This window comes from Canis lupus, chromosome 7 (genome assembly GCF_003254725.2).
Source record: "Canis lupus dingo isolate Sandy chromosome 7, ASM325472v2, whole genome shotgun sequence".
NCBI lineage: Eukaryota > Metazoa > Chordata > Mammalia > Carnivora > Canidae > Canis > Canis lupus.
This window is the reverse complement of record NC_064249.1, coordinates 66,412,707-66,430,281: the sequence shown is the minus strand read 5'-3', so window position 1 is coordinate 66,430,281 and position 17,575 is coordinate 66,412,707. Positions and strand designations below refer to the sequence as shown.

The 17,575-nt window shown below is 37.1% G+C and overlaps 1 protein-coding gene across 6 annotated transcripts in view; it reads left to right on the top strand.

Annotated features, from left to right (window-relative positions):
* The window catches only part of GREB1L (GREB1 like retinoic acid receptor coactivator), a 269,533-nt gene that overhangs the window by 82,441 nt on the left and 169,517 nt on the right, over window positions 1-17,575 (top strand). For all 6 annotated transcript variants that reach the window (XM_049112844.1, XM_049112843.1, XM_049112842.1 and 3 more), the window contains exon 2: window positions 16,808-16,911. The gene's annotated coding sequence lies outside the window, so the exon portion shown is untranslated. The remainder of the gene's footprint in view (window positions 1-16,807; window positions 16,912-17,575) is intronic.

The window sequence follows — 17,575 nt, the reverse complement described above, 5'->3', positions numbered from 1 at the left end:
CACCCAGGGATCCAGAAAGTGGTTTCTTGAGAAGGAATCTACTCCTGGTGAAGATGCTGTGGAGATTGTAATTGTAAGAGAAATATATGTGATTTCATATATTATTGGGGAAGAAATAGCTCCTGAATTTTCCAGAGATTTAGTGTACAGAATTTTTTAGTTGTAAGGGACCTCTAGAATTTATTCTCTGAAATGTTTAGATTTTTTTAATTAAAAAAAGATTTTATTTATTTATTTGACAAAGAGAGAGAGAGAGGGAGAGAGCATGAGCCAGAGGGAGAGGCAGAGGCAGAGGCAGAGGGAGAAGCAAATTCCTCACTGAGCAGGGAGCCTGACTTGGGGTTTGATTCCCGGATCTTGGGATCATGACCCAAGCCGAAGGCAGACACTTAACAACTGAGCCACCCAGGCACCCTTGAAATGCTTAGATTTTAAAAAGGAACAATTTTATAGAAGTTTTTCAAAAGGTTATTATAGTTTATTAAGTATAACTATAATAACTTACAGAATAACTATAATAACTTACAGAATAACTATAATAACTTAATACTTATAGTTTATTAAGTATAATTTTATCCTGATTATTTCAGTTATTTTCAGTGTTTAGTTTTGGGTCAAGCTGTAGACTAGAACTAAATGGCTCCAGATTGTTGAATATTTTAAGTTCTCTTGTCTCCTTTTTGAAGTTATTTTTCTGTTTTCACTGTCAGTGTCAATTTAAATTTTTACTTCGTTTTATAATGTCATTGTCCTTTCCCCTGGCATCTCACTCCTTTTAATCTGTCAAAGCTGGGAATCATATATCCACATTCCTTCAAACTGTGTCAGAATGGAAGTAAACAAGTTTGGGTGAGTGCCTGATAGTTCCCCTTGAGTGAAATGCAAATACATTTAGAATGTGAACTTTGTGCAGTCTGTTGTGTTGTTTGTATACTTATCTCCTTACTTTTAGACAGTGGACTGTGTTTACAGTAGTTGAGAATTCTGGGTCAATGGCCCCTAGAGTGAGCAGTTGTTACTGTACTTGAATTGTTGGAAAATTTGGGCATATACATACTTAGGCTTCCTACCAATACTTTTCTTTTAAAATTGTATTTATTAGAGAGACAGCATGAGCAGGGGATGGAGAGGGGCAGAGGGAGAAAAAGAAGCAGACTCCCTGCTGAGCAGGGAGCCCAATGTGGGGCTCAATCCCAGGACCCTGAGATCATGACCTGAGAAGAAAGCAGACACTTAATTAACTGACTGAGCCACCCATGTACCCCTTACTAGTAGTTTTTAATGAAATGACTGAATGCTAGCACATAAATGTTTAGTTCATGTTTATTGGACCTCACTGAAGAAGCACTGTATTATTCTATCATTTTGAATTATAGTAAAAGCTGCATAAGGGTTTGGTTTGTGGGAGGTTGAATGCAGATATATCTTTTTCTTCAGTACCATGTGGCTCCTAGAGGAAAGTTATATCTTTTTTTTTTTTTTTAGATTTTATTTATTTATTCATGAGAGACACAGAGAAAGAAGCAGAGACATAAGCAGTGGGAGAAGCAGGCTCCCCATGGGGAGCCTGATGTGGGACTTGATCCCGGAACCCCAGAATCACGACCTGAGCCAAAGGCAGATGTTCAATCACTTAGCCACCCAGGTGCCCCAGAAAGTTATATCTTGATTAAATATGAAAGGCATTATTCATATGATAAAATAACAGGTAACTGGAAATTTCATATAACTGGCAAATTTTGTCTAAAAATCAACCAGAAAATATATTTTTGTTTTAACCCTTATAATAAAAAATGTGTCTAGGGGGAATTACATCACTTTTCTGCTCTAGGAAACTATTTTTGGCATACGCTAATCTAGGGCTGAGATGGTGACATGTGATGTGAGGGACCTGGACCCTTTCTGTCTTTGCTCCTCTGTGTATAGCTTTCTTTCCTAAAGATGCTTCATGGTCCAAGAAGGCGGACTGCTTAGGGCACCTGGCTGGCTCAGTGGGAAGAGCATGTGACTGTTGGTCTTGGGTGGTGAGTTTGAGCCCCACATTGAGTGTGGAGATTACTTAAATAAATAAATTTAAAAAAAAAGAAAGCTGACTGCTTGAGCTCTAACTACCTTGTCCACAATCCTTCTTCACTTTCAGTAGTAATTTTATATTCTTTTTATAAAAGTGAAACAGACTCTTAACTATAGAGAACAAACTGATGGCTACCAGATGGGAGGTGGGGGAGGGAATGGGTTTTGGGTATGGGGTGGGAGGAATAGGGGATGGGAACTAAAGAGTATTCTTATCCTGATGAGTACTGAGTGATGGATAGAATTGTTGAATCACTATCTTGAACACCTGAAACTAATATTATACTGGATAGTTAGCTAATGTTAACTATACTGGAGTTAAAATTAAAAACTTAAAAAAATTAAAAACTTAATAGAATTTTTTTAAGAAGGTGAATTGCTGGGTAATCATATAGTTTAGTGAATAAACCAAATAACTTTTCATTAAAATGTTATATTAATTTCACTTACATTTGTAAGCTGTAGTTAATCGTTAATACAAATCATCTTTTCATCTGATATAATAGATGCTAAAAAAAACAGTAATAGGAGGATAAGATGGCTACTACCTTCTAAAAAGGATTTGTGTGCTCTTTGACCTGGACTTCAAATATATGAAACTGATCATTAAACAAGTTCTTCCCATTTAGAAACTTTGCTAGTAGTAAAATAGAAGTATTAACCAGCTGTTGTTGTTTTTTTTTTTTTTTTTCCTCTCTCTAAATGTGCTCTCACTTCCCATTTGGCACATGTAGCCTTTTGGCAGATGTCTGCTCTTCTTTTTTTCTTTTTTCACCTCACTGTCTCATACTTAAAGACTGGTCTAGCCACAAAACCCATTGAGCCATTCAGCTATGGAGTAAATCATGAAACTTTGCATTTCTGGGACGGATGTTAACAATTAGAATTTATAGTGGGCACCATAGGATTCATTTGGTACGGAAGTAGAAATAAAATAATACCTTATTAAAAACAAATTGAAAATATTATTTTTTCTAAGATTTCAATCTATTCTTAAATTCTCTCCTGGAGGGTCTAGGTGTTAAGTGACATAGGGTAAACAAAAGGCCTTCAGGCATGTGATTCTACAAATTCAAACACATAGTAACAGGGCAGCACTTCCTTTACTACCCCCATCCAAATTAATGGCATGACATGTACTCAAGTGCTCCAACTAGAAACATCCCCTTTATTGAAGGCTTTTCCTCCCCTCTTCATATCCCGTGTCCAGTGGGTCACTAAACCCTGCCAATTTGGGAACCTGCATAAGTCAAATAAATGATATCTCATCTCCACTGTCCTTGTTAATTCCTCCTTGTCTCTTGCCAGACCACTTTAATCATCCCCTTCTAAGCTCTCTGGGGTTTGACTCCTTTTCCTGTTCTGATTCCACTGTCTTCCATTTGGCCCCATGAATTATCTTCTTGAAAAAAAATTCTATCATGTTACTCTTTTACCTGCAATCTTTAATGACTCACTTTTATCTGTTAAAAAACATTTTTTTTTTTAAAGCCTGATTGCTTTTCTAATGTCACTTCACTCTCTAATGTAACTTCCTGCCATTCTGTCTTCATGCATTCTAGGACTGAGACATGCAAACTCTTGCTCGTCTTTGAAGTCCCAAGCACCACTACCATCCAGGCTTCTTGTATGTTCTCTATTACCCCCATGTGTATTCTGTGTTACACCATGTGTGTTCTCTGTTGCACTATGTATGCTCTCTATTGTACTATGTACGTTCTCTGTTGCACCATGTATGCTCTCTATCATGTCATATATGTTCTCTATTATGCTATGTATGTTCTCTATTACACCATGTAATACTGTTGCACTGTATGCTATTGCATCACGTATGTTCTCTGTTACACTATGTATATTCTCTATTACACCACATATGTTCTTTATTATACCATATGCTCTCTATTGCACCATGTGTGCTCTCACTGTCATGGAAGGCCTTCTGAGCTGTCAACTTCTAGATGGTAGTCTTTTTTTTTTTTAAGGTTTTATTTATTTATTGGACAGAGAGAGAGCAAGAGAGCACAAGCATGAGTAGTGGCAGAGGGAGAGGGAGAAGCAGGCTCTCCACTGGAGCAGGGAGCCTGATGTGGGGCTTGATCCCAAGACTCTGGGATCATGATGTGAGCTGAAGGCAGACGCTTAACGGACTGAGCCACTCAGGTGTCCCTAGATGGTAGTCTTATTCACAAATGTATCCTCAGTGTCTGTAGCAATGCTAGGCAACTATAGGAACAAAATAAGAATTCATTGAATTCGGTGGAAATGAAAACAAGTACAAACTGTGCTTTGTGTATCCCAATAAGACCCCAATCTGAAGACAGTGTGGAGGTAACCAGGATACCAGATGGTGAGGCTGAGCTGGATGAGGCAGAGTGTGGCACATACAAGCCTGCAATACTTCAAATAGTGTTCTGAGAAATTGTCTGTTTCCAGCCCCCATGTCACCCTGGCTTGCCCTGTTCTTTGCTTGTTCTGCTTAATTTCCTCATTCTTTTCTCTCAGTCATTCAGAAGTATCCATTTAGCTCAATTTATTGGGCTACTCCTTTTTTAGCACCAAAGGCCGCTATATCGTGTGTGTGTGTGCCTGTGTGTCTGTGTGTATGTCAAGATAAACTCCCAGAAATATAGCTGGAAGTACTCAGAGAGATGTGTGAATGAGGGGGGAAAAGGGTAAACAACAAATGAATAATCATCTGTTATTACATCCTGAGTGCTTGCCAAATGCCAGGATTTACATTTAATCCTTACAATGCCCTGTAATGTATAGGCACCATTATTATAACTAGTCTACAGATGAAGTAACTGAAGCAAAGAGAAACTGAATCATGTGCACCCACTGAAACAGGGGAGCTGGAATCCAGTGAATGTATCTCTTAATCCAAAGTCAGTTCTATGAACACAATTAGTGTTAAATATTTGTAATGGACCACATTACAACTGATCCTTGTCTTATAAAGACATCTCTGAAGGGCAAAAGAATGAAATGTTTGTTTTTCCCTGAGTTTTTATGAGCACCATTAGGCTTTGTTTTGTTTTGGCTTTTTTTTTAAAGAATTTTTTTAGAGCAATTTTAAGTTCATAGCAAAATTAAAAGGAAGGTACAGAGATTTCCCATATACACTGGTGAGTGTTTCTTATCAAGAGTTTAATTCTAAGGATCGTTATAGGCAAGACTGTGTTCCTCTTGAACTTGTACTTAATCTCAAGGTTCCCTTCCCAGATATTACACACCTGGCCTTGGGCAGAACTAATAGCCTGTTACTCAGTTTCCATTCTAACTAGCTAAAGTGTTTATTGATCTTAACAAGGTGCTATAGGATGTATAATAGACAACAAAAACAATGAGGATTGGTTCTTTCCACCCACCCTCCTCTGCCCCAGCACACACACAATCCTGTTGGGAAGACAAGCCATTCACAAAAGAACTGTTAACCGACAATGTGGAACTGTTGGTGATGTAAGCCCTGGGGAGATTTCTGGGTCCTCCACTGTTGAGGGAACGCATCAGAGACCCCTCTGAGCTGTATGTCTGAATTCCCCATCTGGCTCTCTCTCCTGTGTTACTTTTACTACCAGCTCATTCTCAATTGATTGCCAGCTTCTCTACATTCAAACTCTGTGATATATTCTACTTTTAAACTGCTTAGCGTTCCTCATTACCACAGATTTTCCTAGGCCTTTGTCCTGGATATATTTCCTTTCCCCTAAATCTTCAAAGGGATAAAAATCCATCTTGAATTTAACTCTGTAATTTAAGGAAAACCAAAACCACGTTGCTCATCGCAGACAGAACATGTGGGTCAGCCATCAGTTGTTCTCCTTGGCTGGAGAAGGCAGGTCAGTGGTGAAGAAGCCCCATGGTAGGTCGGGCAGTGACAATCTGTCCTAACCATACCAAGGGAAGCACCAATGAGTTGGGGCCCTGGCCTGTGAGGGCTGGCCTCACTGTTTGGGGATTGGAAGGATAAACAAATATTTTCACAGGGTGCGTCCAGAACTGAGTAGTCAAGGTCATTGTGGTGCAAACAGAACACATGGTGTCAGTGTGTCCTAGTGTCTGGGCCCAAGTGGCCTTTCTTGGCAGCATCTATAAAGAACACAGAGCATGCTGTAACCTCTACTGTTGATACTGGGTGTGCTTTTACCACAGCTTAGTGAGATTTCTAGATCTGTTTCCATTTCGTGTAGATGGCTTTGAAAGTAGAGCCAGGCTTGCATTTTCTGTGGATTGGGCCTTTGCCCAGTGTGCTTTGCTCCTCCGTTTGAAACCAACCTATAGTGCTCTTGTTCATTAGTTCTGCCCAAGGAAGTAGCAGATCCTCAGGAGAAATCTCAAATGGCTTTCCATTTCTTCATAGATGGGGGTACCTGAATATACCTCAAATCTCTCTTTGAAAAAACTTCACTACAATGAGTCTGAAAAAAAACTTTAAGAGAATGTTGGTACCACTTTCTTCTTTGACATACCTCATTCTTTTGGATGGTAACATAGTGCAATATTTTGTTTATTTTTTGTTTTCCTAAATCACCATGATGTAGGTAAGAAGTACCGAGTAACTGTTAGGATAAAAATGTTTCAGACTTTTCTTGTTTTTTAATGGGAATGTCCATCTACATACAGTATAGTATATAATACTTTCTAATATACCTATACTGTTTCATGACTGAGAATATTCTTTTTTCTAAATAGACACTAGGCCAACTTATCTGCAAAGTTTAAATTGGTGCCTTGTCATTAACAAACTTCACTTACTAGTTTTTGTCAAGTCTAAGCTGCACAATGGTTGAATTGGCGACTATTATATTTGTTTAACTGCTGTAAAGTAAGTTTGCAACAATAGATGCTTGCACTTAAATAGCCTGCAGAGCACTGGGGCCCTATCAATCATGCAGAGATTTCCCTCCTGCTGTCTCTTCTGATGGACAATTCTGCTGATGTGGATATTCAAAAAGAAGGGATCAGGAAGGACAGATGATGGATAAAGACAGTCTTCTGTCTTGAGAGGAAATCGGAGAAATCCTTTTAAGGAATTTCTTTGTCATGGTGTCAGAAGATTAATTATGCTCGTGTGAGAACAGCTTTCTCATTGGGTGAAAAGAGACATTATCCTTCTGACTTGTGACAGAAGATTTTTTTTTTCAAAGAAAGAGAGTTAAAGATTTCAGAGGATCTGAAATCTTCTTCTGTTGTTTTCTAAGCATCCTCCAGGACTGTTGGATTACATCCGTGACATTGTGATGTTTGACAAATAACTAATGGATCAAGAATTTTTGTTTCCAGCAACCCCTTCTCCTCATGCAAATCTCTTCAGAGGCCTTAATACCTATCTGAGTTTGTACATTAGATTTTAAAAATCACATGATGATAGGATAGGTGATAACTTATTGCCACCCGGGAATGGAAGCTTGTTATAGTAACATGGAAGAAGAGACACTGCAGTACCATCAACAGCTTTACAATGAATTGGTAAACACAATTTTTAACAAGGCAAATATAATCGGAAAAGGTATCCTTTAAAAATTTCAACTCTGGCACCTGGGTGGCTCCATGGTTAAGCATCTGCCTGTGGCTCAAGTTGTGATCCCAGGGTTCTGAGATTGAATCCTGCATTGAGCTCCTCGCGGGAAGCCTGCTTCTCCCTCTGCCTGTTTCTCTGCCTCTCTCTGTGTCTCTCATGAATAAATAAATAAAATCTTTTTTAAAAATTAAAATAAAATAAAAACTTCAACTATTGTCTAACTTAATCCAGTTGTGAATAGCGATAATATGCAGGATATTTACATCCCTTGAAACTTCTCTGAGCATAACAAATGAATATTCAGAAAAACCTTTCAAAGTTAGAGACAAAATACATCGCATAAAGCATAACAATAATAAAGTTGTTTCCTGTAACTTTATTTTCCAGGTAACCGAAGCCTCAAAACTTAAAAAAAAAAAAATTCTATTGAAAGGTCTACCTAAAATACATTACTGAGTACTCTGCCTTTTAAATAATGCACATTAACTGACTCAGGGCCCTCATTATAATGATCTGCTATTCTGGTTCAGTGAATTACCATGATGTCTTCAGTGACTATTGAAATATTTAGTGTAGGGTTATTTGCTTCTATTCTAAATAGCCTGAGTAGCACACTCTCTCACTCTCACGCACTCTCTCTATTTATTACTGTCTACTTTTTGTAGATGTGGAGTCTCTTCTCTTTAGGTGAGTTATCACTTCTCCCTGGAACCAGTGTGTCATGTTTCTGGTAAACCACTATTTTGTTTTATACCTGAGGGTGAGCCTGCACTTACAATACAAATAGTTACATTTCTCTCTGTATTGCATTGTGGAAACTTGTTTTTCTCTTATTTCCAGGTGCTTGACTGGTTCAAGGATAGGTAGTTGAGGTTTCCCAGAAATCCGATGTTTATTAGAAGGGGGCATTACTATGTATACATGCACATATATGTGCTGCACACAAGCCCACACATATACATATGTGTTCATTTACTAATTATATTAAATATTAACACTGATGTATTATTTCGGTGACTTTGTGATATGGTATCACCAGTGGTGGACTTTTACATCTGAGCCTTGAGAATAGATCTGCAGTGACTACTCCACTCTATAGAGACTTCTTCCCTACCTCTCTTGGGACCCCAACAGGACTGCTATGAAATGGTAGCTACAACTTGGTTTTAAATAAAAATAAACTATTCGATTGCATGAAAAAAATCTTTAAATTTAGCATTAAATATTACCTGATGCTAGCAATTGTAATTTTTGCAGTAACTATAGCAATTGTAGGGCCAGATTGAGATCTTTGTGAGAATTCATAGCAAAGACCAAGTAAGTCTTACTTTAATTCACACTTGATAGTAACACTTGGAAGAACTGATTTAAATTCAAAATTTAGGATTCTTGAGTTTCACACAAGATCTAAAATTTTATATATTACCAATTCTATTTTTGTTTTTTTTATTTTTGGTTATTTTTAAAGATGATAAACCAAAGTGATGATTTTCGTGAAACACACAAAGTTTAAGAAACAATCCCAGGAAATGGAAGTTCAGAAGTAGTTCAGCGATCCCTTTTCTTCTTCCTTTAGAAAGAGTGACCATTTTGCATGTTGTCTTACTTAAAGAGAAATCATCTCGTTATGCCACTCTTGCATTCTAGCAATATGAGTTTACCTTTGACAGGGCTTTAATTAAAACTGGAGGTAATTCATCTTGATGACATAGGGCATTTAAAGAAAAAAAAGTTTACTAATTAATTTAAAAATATAGCCAGTTATAGAAAATATTTCTTTGTCTTTCTGACCCTGTTGTTAAAGGAGAACAATCCATTTATCACCACCAGCTGCATGAATTCAATGGAAAGGAACTTCAGGTTTTCTCCTTCTAAACCCTTGTTGAATTGTTCTGGCAGTACATAAAAGTGGCTCATTTGTACCTAAAATACTTTACTGATGCTCCATTAATCTTAGTGATAGTGTTCTCTTTTTTCCTGCAAGAAGCAGGATGAGGGGATATTATGGGGGAAGAAGAGGAAGTATTTTTTTAGATGGATGTGTAAATGAAGAGGGAAAAGCCATTTAATATTTTGTAGCCTGTTTTTTTTGCTAATGAATATATAATCAAAATATCAATGATTATTTTGTGTATATTTTATATTAGTTATTAATAGCATGTAATATCTTTAAGATTAAGAAGAATGTCTTGATAATTTGTGAAAATGATAGCATTTGTCTTTGAATATATACCAAGAAGATCTTTAGTCTAGAAACAAATGGTGTGTCAGACAAAAATAACATAAAAAGATAGATGAATCAAGGACAAAAGATGTTTTCCTTTGGTTATTTTGTTTTAAATGTAAAAGCTTTATCACTGTGCTGCTTAATCACAATAATTAAAGGGGAAAAGAAACTAACCTAAGCCTCGGGGTTTCTCAGCTGTTAAATGAATCTTATAAAGACCTGGGTTATCTTCTCTACAATGTGCTTTGTATTTCTTAAAATAATATCTTTAATAAATTGTTTTCCATCTAAACAATAAGAGAATGCTAGATGGGCAAGGCTGCATTGACCTTGCCTCTTGGTCATGTCTGTTGATTGGCAGGTTTCAAAGATTAAACTAGCTACAGATGAAATATAATCATTAGTGACTTGGTTCCTTTCCAGATCCCTCTGGAAACTGCAGTAAGCCAACTTTGTTCATTTATAAAGAAGAAAGAAAAGTCATTCCCTTAGCAGTTTGGAATGGGAAGCAGCCGCTGTCTCCTTCCTTCTTACCTAAATAAACAAGCTAAATGGAAAAATAAACTTTACTTTTTCACATCTGGTACAAAGCTTCCTCTTCTGTTGAAAGTTCACATGCTCCCTTGGCTGTGCCTGGTCGTGTGAATCAGGTGTCTTCCTTCCCTCTGTGAAGTGACTTGTGTAATTATAATAAGGAAAGACTCTGACTATTTTAATAGTCCCAAGTATATCATTATATAGAAACAAAGCTCTCATACTGAAAATGACATCAGATGATGTTTGACCTACCTTTCCACATATATGTTAGTAGTAAAGTGACAACAGGACTTTATGCCAGTGATACAACTAGAAAACTAGAAGAGGCAAACAAATTTTTCTGGGTCTCCTTTATGTCAAGTCAGATTATATTTATTTGTGTGTGTTCTTTTTTTTTAAGATTTTATTTATTTATTCATGAGAGACACAGAGAGAGGCAGAGACACAGGCAGAGGGAGAAGCAAGTTCCTTGCAGGAAGCCTGATGCAGGACTTGATCCCAGGACTACAGGATCATGCCCTGAGTGAAAGGCAGACACTCAACTGCTGAACCACCCAGGCGTCCCCATGTGTGAGCTCTTAATGTGACTAACTTTTCAATTTACCTTTATGGCATACACTGACTTTGACAACTCAGAACAGGCTGTCACAGGCAGCAGTACCGTGATTCTAAAACACACTGGCATTTACTAACCACCAAGATACCGCTAATCATCAAAATTTACCTTGGCAGACTCCCCATATGTCTTTCTATCCTCACCTCCACCCTTCTATGCTCCTAAACCACTTACTCAGAACTTCTCTCCCTTCTGGCATCCCTTCCCTAGTGAACTATTTTAATAATTGGTATTTAATAATACTGCAGTTTTTCTGTTTAACTTTTCCATGAAATGGGAATGTCATTTGCAGTCTTCTTTACCAGAATTCCACAGGCTTGATGCCTCTTATTATAGAGTTGAACATTCCACAATGTCCTTTAGATACACTTCCTTCATGTAACACAGATTCAAATTACAATTATTAAAGCTTGGTTAGAAGCTACTGAGGTGGGTGGAGGGTGGAATATAAAACCCAGAAGAGTTGGGTTTTTTTTTGTGGGGGAGAGGGTGCTAAGTATAATATTTCATCCAAATGATTTCTATAAGATTTTATGAGAACAGTTATTTCCCCAGGAAATTGTTGGGATTGTTTTTAGTGTGTCAATTGATTTTTTTTTAAGGTTTTACAGTGAAAAAACTAGTTGATAATGTTTCTTTTCTTTTTTTTTTTTCTTTTTTTTCTTTTTTTTTGGATGCTTTGGTTCCCTGCTAGGGCCAGTCTGAGAGGAAGAAGTAAAGGTCAAATGCCACAGGCATCCAAAAAGTGGTGGGGGTGTACGTGATGCTTATCCCAGGAGCAATTTGCTGTTGTCATGACAAAATGGCTTTTCTAACTCTCTTGTGTTCTTGGGTACATTCTTTGAGCATAACCAGAGTGGCGGGGGCCTAGTAGGCACCATCATTGGTTTGTTTCCATCTTCCAGAGGGAGAGCTTGAAGCACAAAGCAGTCAAGTAGCCAGTCCTAAACACAGACAATGAGTTTTTTCCTTTTTTTTTAATGTGTCTGGCTAATTGTTATAAATAAGCATACCATATAACAATCATACACAATTTTGGTCCCCCCCACTTTTTCCAAGTAAGTGATTTTTCAAACTCTAATGTCATAGAATCATCTGGAGTTAGGGTTGCCTATTTGCTAAATCTAGCAACACTTTCCAGGGTTTTCAAAATGCAGGTTCCAGAGTCCTTATCTATATAACTGGTGAGTCATAAATCTCTGAGAGAGAGGATAGGGAATCTACATGATGAATATGTTCATTAGGTGATTCTGATGCAGTCCTTGAACTAGACTTCATGAGAAACACTGATCTAAATGATGCTGAGCTTTAATGGTGTCTCAATGGGCACATTGGTTTCATCAAGAAAAATTAGATAGTAGTAGTTCCAGCCAGATTTTCTATTTAGTTACATTCAGGTCGAATATAGCCCATGCTGTGACAGTTGCTGAAATAAATGAGAAGAACCATTCAATTTTTCCTCACTATGACTCCTGATTTGTCATTCAGCACTTTCTACCATCACCACTGATACTATCCAGCTAGCAAAGTGACTTTAAGAGCCTCTCTGGGCACCCAAGTTGGCAGAACAAACTGCTCCACCTCACCTAACTGTTGATTTTCCCCATCCATAGCTGGGATCACATGTTTCTGTCTGTTATTCTTCTTTGGGTTCTCCTTAGAGAAAGTAGTTTTTTACTTTTTATCCCAAAATAAAAAGCACTTTGTCTTTCAACTTATATACCATTGGTCCACATACCTCAACTCCATTAATTAGAAAATTCCTTATATTTTGCTTCTCAACAAAGATTTTACCAGGGCAGGTAATAGAAAGAAAAATAATAAGGAAGAGGGAAGATCATATTCCTGGATAAAAATTTGTCTTTCTGAATTAAGCTTTAAATTTATCTTTTTTAAAAGGGATTTATTTGAGAGAGAGCAAGAGAAAGCATGTACATGCGTGCATGGGGGGAGGGGCACAGGGAGAGAATCTTCAAGAACACTCCCCAATGAGTGCATAGCCCTATGTGGGGCACCATCTCACAACCTATGAGATCAGGACCTGAGCCAAAATCAAGAGTCGGACGCTTAACGGACTGAGCCAGTCTTGTACCCCAAGCTTTAAATTTATCTTATTAGAAAACTTGAAGTTTAAAAAATGCAAATAGTAAATTCAGAACTTAATTGTATATAATCAGAATGGAGTGAGTTAGGAATCACATTTTCTTTTAGTTTGACTTCGGTAGTAGACCAGGAATAACTTAAAAAATTATTTTCAATCCTAAACAATGAATATCATTCTGACCTCAGAAGTCTCTAATTAGGATATTTACAATCTGTATAAGCAAACTCATGTTTAACCAATATAACATTTGTTAGTTCTCTCCTGAGTATTAATTGACAGTAGTGATTACAATTTGGACCATTTCACATGTTCTTTTCTATTACTACAGAGAACATAGTGTGGCTTAGCTTAAAGAATGCACATATAGGGCTTAAAGAATGTAGGTTTGGATATCAGCACTTTCTCAAATAAGTCACTCAGTCTTTTGGAGTCTGTATTCTCATAACAAATACAATATGTATCTCAGGTTGTTATTGTGAGGATTAAAGGAAGTAAAGTGTATGAAAGCTCTCATAATTCTGAAGTGTTTTTAGGAAATCTTGGTTAATGTAGATATTGGTTGCATCTAATGACAATAGGAAACCTTTCTCAACCTTAGGCTAAGATAGTGTTTTGTAGGTCTATTATTTTCATAAGGACTTTTTGTGTGTGACCAACGTAAAATAATCACATTCTTGTAAAATTGTAGCACCTAGGATGTTATAATTATGTTTCACTTTTATTCTTATTGCCTTTTTTTATCATAAAGGATACTTTATTGATGAACCTTAAGGACATTTTCTCTTTGGTAGTTACCCTACTAAGTAGTATGGGTTTGTTTGATTGTATATCTAGTTTCTGCTTCATATGCTTGCTTCTAAGATCCCTCCCATTTTAACCCATGCTCTGCATCTTTACCCACAGGATATAGAGATATGTTGTGGTCTCCATCGCTAGAGTGCCTCACATAGTAGCCCAATAGAAAAAAAGTTGGTTCTGGTGGCAGAAAATTTACATTTGAGTACCTTGCTACTTTTGAGTGTGGTAGTCTTATAAGGATTAACTGAGATGATATACATGAAAGAATTCTATAAAAGCATAATTTTTCCTATAGTTAGGGATTTCTATAAGGAAGAATATTTTTTATTTATGATAGTCACACACAGAGAGAGAGAGAGAGAGAGAGAAAGAGGCAGAGACATAGGGAGAAGCAGGCTCCACGCACCGGGAGCCCGACGTGGGATTCGATGCCGGGTCTCCAGGATCGCGCCCTGGGCCAAAGGCAGGCGCTAAACCGCTGCGCCACCCAGGGATCCCTTAATACTTTTTTAATAAGGAATAATATTAAGATTGATTGTATGCCTAATGTATGCCAGGTGCTTTCCATACCGTATCTACTATAACTCTATGAGGTAGGAGACATTATTCTCATTTTACAGATAACTAGCCCAAGCCATGTGATTGTAAAGTAGTAGAGCATGATTTGAATCAGATTTCTCACTCCCCACACTACTTGTCTTCACTGCTTTAGGAGCAGCATAGGTTAGGCCATTCTTGGTTCTGTCGCTTAACAACCAAGGAGACAGGGAATGGACAGATGAGACAATGAAAGGAGACACTTCATGAATGCAGTCAGCAAATAAGGAGCTGAAAAAATACTCTGTTACTGACTTGATAGAACATATTTCTGCCATTGTCTATGTGACCAAACTGAAAAGGTTAGAGAAGCCACAGCACTAGTGAGGGTTTGAAGGGGTTGGGGGTGAAGGTTGTGCCCCTTGCCTGCAGTAAACTTGAAATGTGGCTCAGCCACCAGTCTCTTTATTCTTCTACTTCTTTTTGCTTCTGTCAAACAAGGGTGATTGATTATATTTTTAAAATAAATTTTATAGAAATTTTAAGTTTAATTATAATGTTATTGTGATTATATAACTTTTAAACCTAGTGGAGAGGTGAAGCCAGAAAGCTGTTAGGAGTTTAGACTCCCTGAACTCTTCCAGTGTTTTTTCACTTGAATATAAATGAAGTCAAAGTTTTCACCTGGTTTAAAAGCTGCAGGTGACATCAGCCCATTAGGTGTGAACTGTTTCCTTCTGTGTCAGTGAAGCCTTGCTTATGACCCTGTTAGGGACTGACAAAACAAAGGGAGTATCTCTCCAAGAGAAAGTGGGACCTGAACTACTTGTGTTCTTGGTGAGGGGTGATTATTTATCAAACTGAAGAGATATGATGAGATATTAATTTTCAAATAGAAATTACAGGGAAAGCTTCTCATTATTATACTTCAAATTTGACTTATAGGCTTTATCAGAACTGTTCTTGCCTGTCTGCTTATCTGCTATTGATAGGAGATCTTTAAATACATTTGTAAAATTTCAGACTGATTGATGGTCTGCTCACCTGACAATGTTGACTGGAAGGCCATTCGATCCAGTACTACACATATTGCCAGAGACCATGTCTTCTTACAGGACTTTCAATAAGTAATTATTTTTACTTTACATCAGCATTATTAAGCTTAGCACTATGGATATCTAGTAAATAAAACTGGCAAACAATATTGGTAGTTATTAAATTTATTGAACATAATTCTCTAACTCCCCCCTCAAAACAAAACAAACAGCAGCAAATATCAGGGTCCTCCACGTGAAAATAAATAAGACTTTCCTTCCACATTTTCAAATTTAAGCATTTAATGTGTATTTGAGTTTAAACTTTGCAACAAGAGCCAAACTAGCATGACAAGTGATGGAAAATGTCCAGGAAATTATACCATGGTCTGATGTTTTGCTGCTTTTCATTTTGGCAATTCATACTTAAAACTTTTACTTATTTTCTTTGTGAGGCAGCAACATGGAAGAAAAATCACTTACAGTTGGAGAGATTCAAGTTTTCCTAGTTGGTGTTTAAAGTACTAGTGTCCGTGAGCAGAGTGGTATGTTGAAATGGTGTGTATAACAAATTTTAAGAGTCATTGCAGGCCTTCAAAAAGTCAGGAAAATTAAAAGGAAAAAGGCCAGCATATCTGGTTTAGGAATTTTGGTCACGAACATGTTATATTCAAGAACCACGTATAGGTATCTTCTAGGACAGCTTCTTCAAACACAACTTAGGTGGAATTATTTTTTTTTAATAATTACACTTAAGCACCTGATGATCTAATGAAGACAATTTCTTAATGTGTCAAAATGAGCTCTTTGTATCTTGTTTGAATCTTTTGTTGCCTTAAGCTAATCTGCTTTAGGGTTCTCAAATCCAGGCATTTTACAATGCAGACTCTAGCAATGGCATTCATTTGGAATGCTGCCTTTTGTTTACTAGCTTTCCCAGACCCTCACTGCTTCCTTTGGTCATCTGGTGTCTTCACTAATGTGATTGGTACTCCTAGGCTCTGCAGGTAGCCATGAGCCTTTATATGTGGGATTTACAATGGGACTCACCACCCTGGCTGCTAATGAAGGGAACCACGGGGATTTTGTTTTGTTTTTTCTGTCTTCCAAAAGAGTGAAGGAAAATTGAGTTCTGGGTTTGCTAATTCTCTGTTTTCTGTTTCCTTTAATTTTTACAATTGATTTACAAACTGTGGTGCAAAAATACAAATATTTTTGTTTAGGAGTCAAATGTTTCATCTGCCAGCCCTTCATGCTAATCACTAGAATTGTTTATTATTGAACCTGGAAAGAACAAAGTGGAGTCTCTGTTTAAACTCAACCAACTGGCATTTCACCTTCATCTGTTTTTGTCTTTCAGGAGATTTTTGACCAATTTGGTTGTTTAAAAAAAAAAAAAGGCATATGACTGGAAGCCCTGGATTCTACTACCGGCCTTGCCATTTAGTACTTCTGTAACCTTGAGTAAGTCACTCTTCGGTTTCTCATCTGAAAAAAAAAAAAAAAAAAAAGGAAAGTGTTATCAAGGTACACATAAGATCTCAGATGGTGTTTCATATTCTAGCTTTCTTCTCTTTTTACTACCAAAGTGAACGATGGTGCCCTTTCATTTGATTTTTGGATAAGCCTGTTGAAAAACATCTTGCATCTATTAAATGTTTGAATCAGCAGTTAAAACAATAATTAAATGTAAAATGTCAGTGTCTTCATTTTAGAAGTAATATGCTCTGTAGATTGTAGCCTAACTTTATAGAGATAGGAATTTATTTGCCATTTTCCAGTCAGGAAACATGGCACCAATGGTTTTTTTTTTTTTAAGTATAGCTGACATATAATATTACAGGTATACAACATAGTGATTCAACAGTTGTATACATTATGAAATGTTCACCATAAGTGTAGTTACCATGTGTCATCATACAAAATTCTTACAATATTATTGACTATATTCCCTATCTGTACTTTCCATCTCCTTGACTTATTTATTTTTATTTTTATTTTTTTAGAGAGAGGGAGAGAGCACATGGCATTTGGGGGGTGGGGGAGAAGGAGCACTGAGGAAGTAAGAGAGGGAGAATCTTAAGCAGAATCTACACCTAGTGCAGGGCTCAATCTCAAAACCCTGAGA